General features: G+C 41.5%; 1 protein-coding gene across 11 annotated transcripts in view; it reads right to left on the bottom strand.

The window, feature by feature from the left end:
- Positions 1-13,118, bottom strand: part of SPHKAP (SPHK1 interactor, AKAP domain containing) — a 106,600-nt gene that overhangs the window by 87,130 nt on the left and 6,352 nt on the right. For 2 of the 11 annotated variants that reach the window (XM_073359842.2, XM_073359844.2), the window contains exons 2-3: positions 7,251-7,366; positions 974-1,145 (exon numbers count right to left, since the gene is read on the bottom strand). The exons of 7 other annotated variants lie outside the window; for them this stretch is intronic. The gene's annotated coding sequence lies outside the window, so the exon portion shown is untranslated. The remainder of the gene's footprint in view (positions 1-973; positions 1,146-7,250; positions 7,367-13,118) is intronic. 2 more of the 11 variants (XM_073359843.2, XM_073359845.2) reach the window with 2 other exon arrangements.

The following is a 13,118-nucleotide window of genomic DNA, read 5'->3' as shown; positions in this document are numbered from 1 at the left end:
TGGTCTGAAATAGGATGAAATTCAATATGGACAGATGCAAAGTACTATACTTAGGAAGGAACGATCAATTTCACAAATACAAAGTAGGAAATAACTGCATACGAAGGAGTACTGTAGAAAAGGATCTGCGGGTTATAGTGGATCAGAAACTAGATGAGTCAACAATGTAATACTGTTGCAAAAGAAGTGAACATCATCCAGGGATGTATTAGCAGGAGTGTTGCGAGCAAGACACAAGAAGTAATTCTTCCACTCTACTAAGCACTGATAAGACCTCATGTGGAGTATTGTGTTCACTTCTGGGCACCACACTTCATGAAAAAAACATGGACAAATTGGAGAAAGTCAAGAGGAGAGCAACAAAAATGACGAAAGGTCTAGGAAACATGACCTACAAGGAACTTTTTTTTTTTAAATTGGGTTTGTTTAGTCTGGAAAAGACTTGAAGACCATAAAAGATTGTTATAAAGAGGAGGGTGATAACTGTTCTCCTGTTCTCTGTGGCTAAGGGGAAGTAGTAATTGGTTCAAATTGCAGCAAGGGAGATTTAAGTTGGATATTAGGAAAAACTTCCTAATTGTAAGGATAGTTAAGTACTGGAACAAATTACCTAGGGAGGCTGTGGAATCTGTCATTGGGGGTTTGAAGAACAGGTTAGACAAACACCTGTCTGATGTGGTCAAGATGATAATTAGCTCTGACTTAGTACAGGGGACTGGACTAGATGATGTATCGAGGTCCCTCCCAATCGTATATTTCTGATTTCTACACTTAATCCAAAATTGATCAAAACATTAGAAGCTTTTGTCCACTGTTTTACTCATTATCCCACCTCTCCTACTAACCTAAACTTCGCCTGAACGCTGCCTCCTGATCAGCTCTCTGGCTGACTTCATTTCTCACTCTCATACTTGCACACCCACTGACCAACCACACACAATCCCCTGCCCTCAACCCCAATGACTCCCATTACCCTTTTATGCTTCCTTATGCCTGTCTCTTTCCTTCCTGACGCCAACATTTGCTGCATATGTTCTGTGGTTTCAACTTTTTTTTCTAGTCCATGTTGGGTAAGTCTTCAAAATCTCACCGCTCTTCCTTGGCAAGGTAGGAGGAACCTCAGCTTGTATGGTCTTCCTCTGAGTCTAGGGTAGAGATGGAGACCACCAGCAACTGAGAAGAGACTTCCAGACCTGATTAAACCCTTTCTTGAATTTGGCAGAGTAGTCAGAGAGGCATTATTAGAAGTCAGAGTGGTATTTCCCTAAATCCAGGCAACAGTTGAGCATAATTTAGTGTTTGACCTAGTTGTCCCCCCTCCCCCCATGCCCCTAATCAATGTGTGCCTATTGCTACCTGGAACTTTGTCACTTTGAAAGTAATTTAAAACTTTAAATATCCCAATAAATAAACTTGAATCTGTTTGTAACTTAAATCCATTACTAAATCTGTTAGTGTTAACATAAGCCCAGGCTCAATTTGTCCCTCTGACTTCATTCTGGGGCTCCAGCTGTCAAAGGATCATGATCTTACTTTCACTTTGCACCCAGAAGGATCCCAAAGCACTTTACAAACAGGGATCACTTCATCCACCATCTTTGAGGGTGCAATATAGTAACTGTTCAGTAGTATATAGCAACTCTAGCCAACAGTTTTGCACAGTAAGTGAAAGATATCTCTTCTTATCAAAACTTCAGGGAGATCGTAGAGAAGCATAATACAATACAACTTGGACTTTAGCGATGACACCCATGTTATATAATATACCTACATTTATGGAGAATACCATAGAAACTATAATGAACATAAGTAGCCATAAGAACCCAGGCAAGGAGACACATCATGGAGATGAATACTTGCCTGCTCAAATGAGGTGGGCAGGAGGGTTTTGACTTCCTTGCCCAGGGGCTGTTCTGAGAAGAAGGGATGCTGGGACGAGATGGGGACCCTCTGACCAAGAAAGGAAAGAACATCTATGCACACCAACATCCAACCTAGTGAGGAGGGCTTAAACTAGGTTCAAAGGGGGCAGATACCAAAAGCACACAGATAGGTATACAAAAGGTGACCTCAACAGAGGGTTAGATGTTGAGATCAGGGATCACAATAGGATCACAACAACAACAAGAGGGAAATCATTGCGGTAATCTGATAACAATTTTAAATATCTATAAACAAAAGTAAAGAGTATGGGGTGATAAAACAGGAAGAGCTGGAAGTATTCATACCTAAGCTAAATTATGACAATTGCCATAGAGATGTGGTGGGCTAAGTCTCATGACTGGAATATTTATATAAAGGAGTATGTCTTGTTCAGGAAGGACAGACAGGGTAAAAAGGGATGAGGTGTTGCATTATGCATCCACAATATATACACTTGTTCTGAGCTCCAGTAGAAGGTGAGCGGCAGACCTGTTGTGAGTCTCTGGGTAAAGATAAAAAGGGTTGATGTCATGAAGGTGATCTACTATAGACCACCAAATCAGGAAGAGGAGGTAGATGAGGCAGTTCCAGAAGAAATAACAAATATCCAACACACAAGAGCTTGTTCTAGTAGGGGACTTTTTAACTACCTAGATGTCTGTTGGAAAAGTAATACAGCAAAACACAAAACTGCCATTACGTTCTTGGAATTTATTGGGTCAACTTTTTGTACCAGAAAGTGGAGGAAGTAATGGGGGGACAGCCATTTTAGACTTGAGTCTGGCTAACAGGGAGTAATGGGTAGCGAATCTGAAGGTGGAAGGCAATTTGGGTGAAAGTGATCATGACATGATAGATTTTAAGATTCTAAGAGAAAGAAAGAGTGAGAGCAGCAGAATAAAGACCAGGGGCTTCAGATATGCAGACTTTACCTACTAGCTCTCTGAGTTTAAGGTCCTATGGGAAGCAAATCTAAGAGAAAATGGAGAGCCGACAGTTTCTCAAGAAGACTACACTAAAAGCACAACTGCAAACTATTCTGGAAAGCTTGAGAGAATAGTAAGAGGCCAATATGGCTCCATACGGAGCTCTTCAATGACCTGAATCCTACAAAAAGTGGAAGCATGGACAAATTGCTAGGGAGGAGTACGAAAAATTAGCCTAAGTGTGTAGGAATCAACTCAGAAAGGCTAAGACACAAAATGAGTTACATTGAGGAAGGGCTATAAAAGGCAATAAGAAGAGGTTCTTTAAACATATAAGGACTGAGAGAAAGAAGGTCAGTGTAGGTCTAAAAAAAAAGATCAAAGAACTGATGACTGAAAGCTGAGGAGTTTAAGGCATATTTTGCTTCAGTTTTCACTAAAAGCGTTAAGGGTGACCAAATACTCAACACAATAAACATGAACAACAAGGGGGAAGGAACACAAGCCAAAATAGGAAAAAAACTGGCTAAAGAATATTTAGATAAGTTAGATATATGCAAATCAGTAGGGCCTAATGAAATTCACCCTATGCTACTTAAGGAACTATCTGAAGCAATCTAAGAACCATTAGCAATTATCTTTGAGAACCTCATGGAGGACGAGTGAGATTCCAGAGGAATGGAGAAGGGCAAACATAGTAATTGCCTTTAAAAAGAGGAACAAAAAGGTCCTAGGGCATTCTAGACCAACAAGTCAAACTTTGATACCTCAAAAGATACTGAACAAATTCTTAAACAATATAGGTGTAAGCACCTAGAAGATAATAGAATTATAAGGAATAGCCCCCATGGATTTGTCAAGAACAAATCATGCCAAACCAACCTACTTTCCTTTTTGACAGGGTTACTGGCCTAGTAGATTGGGAACTGGAGTGGGGGAGGGGAGGAGTAGATGTAATATATCTTGATTTTAGTAAGGCTTTTGATATAGTCCCATAGTCTCTTAAGCAAGCTAGGGAAATGTGATGTAGATAAAATTACTATAAAGTGGGTGAACAAGTGGTTGAAAGACTGTACTCAGAGTCATCAGTGGCTTGCTATCAAACTGGGACGGTGTATCTAGTGGGGTTCCATATGGGTCAATCCCAGGTCAAGTACTAGTCAATATGGAGTAAACAGTTTGCTTACAAAATCTGCATATGATACAAACTGAGAGGGGTTGTAAGTGCTTTGACGGACAGGCTTAGACTTCAAAATGATCTTGACCGATTGGAGAATTGGTCTGAATTCAACAAGATGAATTCAATAAAGACAAGTGCAAAGAAGTACTTCACTAAGGAAGGGGAAAAACAAATGCACAACCACAAAATGGGGAGTAACTGGATAGGGGCTAGTACTGCTGAAAATGATCTGGAGGTTATAGTGGATTGTAAACTGAATGACTCAACGATGTGATGCAGCTGTGAAAAAGACCAATATCATTTTCAGGTGTATTAACAAGTCTGTCATAAGTAATACATGTGAGGTAATTGTCCTGCTTTACTTGGCAATGGTAAGGCTTCAGCTGGAGTACTGTGTCCAGTTCTGTCCAACACTTTAGGAAAGATGTTGACAAATTGGAGTCCAGAGGAGAGCTATGAAAATAACAAAACATTTAGAAAACCTGACTGTAATGGGATGTTCACCCCACATCACCCCTGAAAGGGTTAAAGTGGCTCAGAGGGGGATAATTAACCTGGTAGAGTGCACATGGAGGTAGATTTAGGCTTCACTGTCAAGCCCTAATTGAAGATGGAGCTCATCTGGGCTGGAATAGGTGGGGGCTTGTATAAAGCCAGGAAGCAAGAGAAGAAGGGGCTTGTAGCATAAAAACCTGTAGTTACTCTCTAGGCTTAGAGAAACCATAGGGAGGATCCAGAGGATGAGTAGAAGACCTAGGATCCTGGCTCAGAAGGAATGGTTCCTCTAATAGCCACTGGCATAGTAGAGGAGCATAGCTTTAAACTGGGGGACTACCAGAATATCTGGTAAACTAGTCCAGTGATGTGATTTATACCCCAGAAGGGGAAAACTATAGTAACCTGGCTAGAGGGCTAAGTACAAAGAAGGAGCATTCTAACTAACGAAGAGGAAGAACTACAACTCCAGGAGCATAAGAAGGGGGCTGCAGAATGAATGGGCAACAGAAGGGGGTGTCAGACAGGGTGGAACTATTTCCCAGATGCAGCCACAAGGAGATGCCCCAGGGGTGAGTAGAGAACTCCATTACCTTGACCTAGGAGAAAACATTTTTTTAAAAAAAACTGGGCATGTTTTGTTTTGAGGAAAGAAGATTGATGGGTGGACCTGATAAGTCTTCAAATATGTTAAGTGCTGTTATAAAGAGGACAGTTGTCTTCCATGTCCATTGAAGATAGGATAAGAAGTAATGGCCTAGATTTTAGGAAGAACCTTCTAATGATAAGGGTCGTTAGCCTTATTAATAGGCTTCTAAGGGAGGCTGTGGCATCTGCATCACTAGAGGTTTTTAGAAAATAGGTTAGAGAAACACCTGTCAGAGATGGTCCAAGTTTACTTGGTCCTGCCACAGGGTAAGGGGCTAGACTTGTAGGTCTGGAAGGGACCCTAGAAGTCGTCATTTCTATGATTCTATCACCTCAGTTTCCCGTCTTAGGTAAAAGATGGCATTTACAGTAGCACAATCCTCCCTAACCCAGAACTGTTTTTATTTATTTACTTTGCCAGCAGTGATTCAGATGGAAGGCTGCCAGCTACTAAACTGCCAGCCTGCCTTTGCAGCATCTAAGTGTTTCTCGGAGATCTCATGTTCCTGGGTGTAGACAACTGAGAGTTTTAGCCGCTCCCAAAAATTAGTTATTGCATTAATAAATATAGGAAATTTTGGGAATAAAGGCAACTACCTCGCAGGGTCCTAGAGCTGGGCACTAGCCACACCTGAACATCTACGCCACAATTAAACAGCCTGTTAGCCCAAATCAGCTGACATGGGCCAGCCATAGGCTTTTAATTGCAGTGTAGACATACCCAGAGAGACCCGAGTTCCTTTGGCCTCCTGTGATAATACATCACTTCTTAGTTTTTCAGCATCTTTTAGTAGTAATTCTAATTTTATTTTCTTTGGGTCAGACTGTGACTAGACCCTGCACAGGTACCCAAGAGAAGGATTTAAGCCACTTTATACTCCTAGAGCAGGGGCTGACCATAGTCTTTGTTCTTTTATCCTCCTAAGGACAGAGACTGCGAGCTAGTCTTTTTGCAGACACTCCAAAGGAGTTGGATGGACATGCAAATGAGTGTATGTTACACACCTGAAGAGATGCAGCAGTGGGTGCATTCCCATGGTATGCCTAGGAGCTCTGAGATGCAATATTTCCTGTTGCTTCCAGTGGGAGGGTGCAGCTCCACAATGTAACATCACAACAGAGACCACTGGCTTTGTGCCAGTGGCTTATTTGCAACTTTAGAATATTCATACTTAAATTACTGGGTTTCATTATAAAAGTGTAATGTACAAGAAGAGAATAGTACCCCATGGGGCCTACCAAGAGAGGAATAAATGAGCTGTTGCCATCAGTCAGCCAAAATGTATCATCAAGAGCAATCATTCACCCTTTACTATCCCATTGCTGCTACTACTACATTCAATATGCATAATGGCCCCATCTATGTGTGTGTTTTTTTTTAAATGAATCCAAACACTATGGTATCTTGTGCTCAGAGCTTCATTTAAGCTTTATCTCTCTGACAAAAGGTTGCGAACTATCAAAATTATCTAAAACATGTAAGTATCGAGTATACAAAGAGGAGTAATTAAATGCCTTTTTAAAGACTTCTTTAAGCTTTGCAAAAAATCCCAATAAACAGTATTTAAGAATCACTTGTCATTTGTAAAAAGCTTTTAACATCCCTGGGATAGTTAAAAACTGTTACATGGAATTTTCAAGTTCCTATAGCTGTCTGTTCAATGGCGGGATCATAGTTTAGGGGTAGATAGTCAACAGCTGTTGTTCAACCATCCAAGGAAGTAAGGCCCTACCTCACTTAATCAATCTTTTCTGAACCAGAACCTAACAGACTACTCCTGCTGTCCTTCCAATGCTGCTGGTATCTGCTGAATTTTGTACCCTGTTTTAAAATTTAACTTTGCATGTAAAAGGGTCAATATAGTCACTGTACAGTGACAGCTGTAGATTAGATGCTGTTGAAATTACTATTCTAACACAACTCGTTTTGATCAGTCTTGACGTGTGTACTTCAATCAGAGCACAGATGGCTAGTCAAACAGATGATAATCTATAAATACCTTGAACAAATGTGTGGGTGTTTTTGTTATGGAGGTGGGACCCATGCATAATGTAATGGGACAACATCTAGGTCTGACCTGTACAGTGCTAAGGGCCTTCAAAAGCTATGCAGCTCCCTCCACTTCTATTGATTTCACTGGGAATTGAGGGTGCTGACCACCTCCCCTCAATCTGGTCTGGAGGCTGATATGATCTATAAAGCAAATGAGTAAAAGATATACTGCTAGTTTTATGCATTTAAAAAAAAAAAAAAGCAAAGTTCACTAAGCACCTGTTTTATTTTCAGATCTCACATGCCATCACTTCTTCAAATACAATAATTCTATTCAAAATCAGGAAGCCTTTATTGTGGGCATTAATGATGTTCAACCTTATTTGTAAAACAGGATTTAAAAAAAAAAACTACTGGAGAACACCCCCACTTAACTGCAAGTTACACTGAAAAACATGCTGTATCCTTGGAAATCTCCTATCTTTTATTTGGTGATGATTCCTAAAATAAGGATAACCATGTTTACATACATAGGGCCTGATTCTGATATAAATCAGAAGCAGCTGTCAAGGGCCTAATGGGGTTATACCAGTGTAAAACTGGTTGAAGGGAGACCAGATTCAATAAGTGCTTGAGCAATCACTACCAGGAAGTGACTTTGTTTTAAGCTTTCCTGTCTAACCATGGGCTTCACAAAACACCAGTTCTGTCACTGAGAGATGGGAAGAGTTAAAAATGGGGGGGGGGGGCATGGTGCCAGGGAGGGACTATGCAGACTTCTGTTATAAATGTAAGACCTGATCCTGCAAACACTTAGTTACATGTTTAACTTTACTCACATGAGTAGTTTAATTGAAATCAGTGGGGTTACCCACACACCTGAAGTTAAGCATATACATAAATGTTTGCAGGATCGGGGCCTAAATCCTCCCCTTCATATAGTAAAACCTCACACACAGCATGGAATTGATATAAAATGCAGATCTGTGCTCAATATTAAATAAAATAACCATAGAAAAGCAAATATGGAAAATGTAGAGGTGAAAATAATCATGTAATGATGAGCAAAGGTTGCTTACAGAAATCCTAAACGAAACTCTATTAATACTGCTACTAGAGCTACAAAAAGGCAGATGAAGCAGCAATGCCTGGTAATAATTTGTTGACCTGTCCCTCCCCAGATATCTTAAATACTGATCAAATCTTATGCCCCTGAATGTGTCTGGCTGGCATGGCATAGCGTATGGTAAATGGCCCCTTTTTTGTTAACACTTTTGAAGTGTTTCAGAGGAACAGCCGTGTTAGTCTGTATTCGCAAAAAGAAAAGGAGGACTTGTGGCACCTTAGAGACTAACCAATTTATTTGAGCATGAGCTTTCGTGAGCTACAGCTCACTTCATCAGATGTTTACCGTGGAAACTGCAGCAGACTTTTGAAGTGGTCTATTCTTGAGGGGCAACTTAAAACCATAATGCATCTAGCTAATTCCCCATTCTCTTGCCTTTGCAGACTTTAGGCTCTTCAGAGTGCTTCCTTCTTTGCACAGTGCCTGGGACAATCTGTCGCTGACCTCAGTTAGACTGCTAATAGTAGCTGACACATCTGGGCCTGCTCCTGGAGTTGCTGAACATCCAAAATCCCTCCCGGCTTGACTTCAATGAATCTGGAGTCAGCAAGATTCCTATTGTATTATGGATGCATAAGGACTTCAGGATCTGGCCCAGCCATGTCTTCTCTCTTCCCCCCTCCCCCACCCCAATCTCCCTGCAATGTATAGTCTAGGCTTATATCCCTACAACAATTTATACTTGGGGTGCCAAGATCTCTTTATCAGCAGGCTTCGCCTTACATAGTTTGGTGCACACTACTAAAACAAATTCAGATGACCAGTTGTTTAGAATTCTATCAGGCTTTAATTCTGCTGGATTTTAAGCAAGCTTTTTTTCCCCTCCTTTCCAGAAATAAGTACTATCCAATGCAAAATTAAGTGTGAAAACATCTCTCACAAGCTTATTGAGACTTCATTCATAACCTTCGGTAGCATTCAGTTCTCTATATCACAGGTCACTATGTGGGTTGGTTTTGGCAATTCACTTAAATCTTCACAAAACAATTGGTTGAACTTCCTATCTAATTACAAGACCTAATGCTGATCTCCTGCATAGCAAATCTGTACTCAATTGATATTAAAAATGGAAGTTGACACAGTTCCTGTTTTGCTAAATTCTCTGTATAATGTAATGCAATTTGCTACACTCAGAGCATCAATGTGATTTATCAGTGGGACAGAAGGCTGTTCTAGACCAGTGGTTTTCAAACTTCTTTTCTGGCAACCCAGTTGAAGAAAATTGTTGAGAGGTTTGGGGTGCAGGCAGGGGCTCCAGGTTTGGTGGGGGGTCTGGGGCAGGGGATTGGGGCACCGACTTACCTGAGGCGGCTCCCAGGCAGCAGCGCAGCGGGGGTGCTAAGGCAGGCTTTTTGCCTGTCCTGGCAGTGCAGACCAAGCTGTGTCCTCCACAGAAGTGGCCAGCAGCAGGTCTGGCTCCTAGGTGGAGGCACACAAGCAGATCCATGTGTCTCTTGCATTCAGGCACTGCCCCCCCCCCAGCTCAAGCTAGTGCTTGGGGCGGGGGCAGCACGCAGAGCCCCCCGTGCCTAGGAGCCAGACCTGCTGATGGCTGCTTCTGGGGTGCAGCACAGTGTCAGAACAGGTAGGGACTAGTCTGCCTTAGCCACGCAGCGTCACCACCGGGATTTTTTACAGCCTGGTTAGTGGTGCTGACCAGAGTCACCGTGACCCAGTGCCTTACATTCACTGTGACCCGCAGTTTTGAAAACCACTCTTCTAGAAAATGTTATCTGCTAAATTTATTCTTTGTTCCATCCAGTTCTGGATCTTGGTCCCTTTATTAAAAGACAGAAAATATGTTTGACTCTTAAGTTATCAGAAATAGTGCCTGAATTGACTATGGTTTTAACACACAATTTTACTAGCTTTCAAATTTTAAAAGCTGATTTACACAGTACACTTATAGGGAGTCTTCATTGTCACAGAATGACAGTAACATCTGTAGAGAGGTTCACCGTGATTGAAATTGCAAACCACTTTAATTCTACTCCAGTCACTATATCCAGTTACACTGGAATCAACTTTAGGGCATGTATATGGTAAGAAAATATCCTATACACTAATAATTTTACATCAGTTAAGTTACTGATAACATATTCCAATTTCTGTACACAAGGCTTGATCACCTTTCTCTTACAGTGGCATAAAGTCAGCAATAACTTTACTGAAGTAAATGGAATCTCACAAATATAAAACTGGTGAGAGATCTAAATCCTTAACAGAAGATGCTATTTTGGGGGGAGGGGGGGAAGAGACAGTAAGTCAAGTTACTTATGGTAAATAAAACCACCTATTCTGATCAGGTACAACCTTAAAAGTTGAGCGCACAGAGCAACCAACACACACTGAATCTAACTCTGTTACAAATCGAAGGCTGGTGGAAGATTATCTGTAAGAGTTTGTGTTACACTTAATTAAGCAATAGCCACTAATCTTGATTCCACAAAAAGCCAAATTCCATGGGTGCAATTCCCACTGAACATGTAACAGCACATTTGGCCCTAAGGAAGGACAACCTGACTCTCAAGCATTAGATGGATGCCTTCCATAGTATTTGATTACGAACTGACGTGAGCTGATATGATTTCTGATCTAAGGGAATGATAAAGTAAAATGGTCTAAATTGAGCGTTTGCATCTAATTTACATTCAGAAGTTCCAACTGCTCTAATGAGACTGTTTCTATGACCACATGCAGATCTGCTCCTAAACTATACTAAGCTATTAGCTAAATTGTATAGGAACAATCTGTGATCACTTTGACGCTAAAGACTATATTCTGTCATCACTTGCTCATAGAAAATCTCTCTTAAAAATTTACATGAGACTGGTACTTTCAGTTCCTCTGTAGGAATGAAGCTCTATTTCCCTTCTGATATCCCAGAGAAACACGAATTCAATCATTTTCATTGTTGACAATATGAAGTTAACTATTCATTGATCAAAAATCTGTGGGGCTTTCTAAAGCAAACAAGGCTCTAAAATCACTTCTGAAAAACTTCTTTTACTCCCCTTGTTAGGGCAGCTCAGTACTATTAATCCCTTTGGTAGCATAGTATCATTCAGCCATGTGATCATCTTAGCTTTGTTTACACCAGACCACATGTATCCAGAGCAAGAGCCCAGCAATCCTGGCTTTCCTTCCCTAGTGCTTTGCTTGTATCAGGGCTCCTCTTTTTCTAATGACCGATCCTCTATTGCCTTGCTGTTTGTTTCATACCAGAGCAACATTGGCGTGAAAACACTAGCAGCCTGATTTGATGGTGACTTACATTCATTTTGCACAGATATACAAGACTACAGAGGGCAGGAGGCAGTCGGGAACTGGGCCAACAAACCATGGGTAAGAACGATCCTCTGTTTCTCTCCTAAAAACACTAAAATTCACTGTTTCTAACTGTACAGATCACTAAACCCAACGGTACATAGTCAGATCACTGAGATCTTGACTTTCATAATAAAGATTTTGGGTAAAATTGAGTGTCCTCCTCAAAGGCCCAGTAGCAGTAGAAAAAGTCGTTTCTGTGGCATAACGAGAGGTGTGCATGGAGCTCTACTTCATGGAACCCAGCTGAAAGCTAACTTTCTGGGTAGTATGCACAGCATGAATTGGGAGCAGCTCAAGGTGAAGGGTGAGCTAAAGATCCTCACTTTCTCTCCTCATGCCAGAGCATGAGCTTGTTCTGATAACTGCAGAGTTATTCCAGCCACTAGGCTGCAGTATATTTCATGGAGCAGCTGTGAAACTGTTTTTTGTGCTTGGTTGGTGGGTATTTGCCCTTTTTCTCACCCCTCATACCTGAGCCCAGCCTGGCTATTCAGGCTGATTGCTGGGCAAAGGATTGCTTTCATACCTTAGAGGAATGACTCAGCTACTCAGTGAATTACAAGAACACTATTATAGTCTAAGGGAGAAATTATGTATATATAAAAGACGAATGTCAACCAGAATTCTTAGGTAGTAAGAGGTTATGGGGAAATCAAGTGGGAGTTTTGTCTGCACAAGAATTACAGGGTCAGAACCTAGAGCCCAATTTTTCTTTCTTCCTTCTGTTCTGTGGTACTTACACAAGTAGTCCCATTGCACTCTTCAATTGCCAAGTAATAACGAGAACTCCTGACTATAATTCACTGCTTACCTGTGAAATGCCCTGTTCATATACCAAATAGTGAGCATCAGCCTGAAACACTTTGACAGCCATTTTAGGGTTTCTGTGCAGTATTTGGGAGCCCCTGGGAGCAGGCATCCCAGCCTGAGTTGACTGACTTGGGTTAGTGGGGCTGGTGCTAGTGCTCTAACATTAGCTGTGTAGCCAGGGCTTTGCAGTTGCAGCCTGGGCTGCGAAGCCTGTGGGTGATGGGGCGGTGGTTCAGAGCCCGAGCTCCAGCCTAAGTCACAACTTCAAAGTTTTGTGTAAACCGCTATTGTCAGAGCACGAGCATGAGCCCCCGCTAGCAGAAGTCTAGCCACCAGCCTAGGAGGCTCGCTCTGGTGGGCTCAAAATGCTATGTAGATGTGACCTTAATGACTAACACATTTCTTCCTTTCTTTTTTGAATTTTTGGCTAGATGAAATGGAGCGGGGCAGGGAGAGAAATGCCTCCGTTAGCAAGGTCCTCCTCAGGCCAGATCCCAATATCCTTATTCACAACAAGTACTACCTTACTCCATGACTAACCCTCACTCCCTGACCCCCCAATTTCAGGGGACTCTAGCTGTGGACTAACTTGGCGCTCAGTGGGGGAGGGTATTGGAATCTGGCCTCTTTTAAAAAATACATTCTTCTAATGACAGTCTTTTTTTTTTTAATAGTCAAACTCTTATA

The sequence above is a fragment of the Lepidochelys kempii genome, chromosome 9 (assembly GCF_965140285.1).
Source record: "Lepidochelys kempii isolate rLepKem1 chromosome 9, rLepKem1.hap1, whole genome shotgun sequence".
Lineage (NCBI taxonomy): Eukaryota > Metazoa > Chordata > Testudines > Cheloniidae > Lepidochelys > Lepidochelys kempii.
Note: the sequence above shows the minus strand (reverse complement) of the source record. Positions and strands in the feature narration are given on the sequence as shown.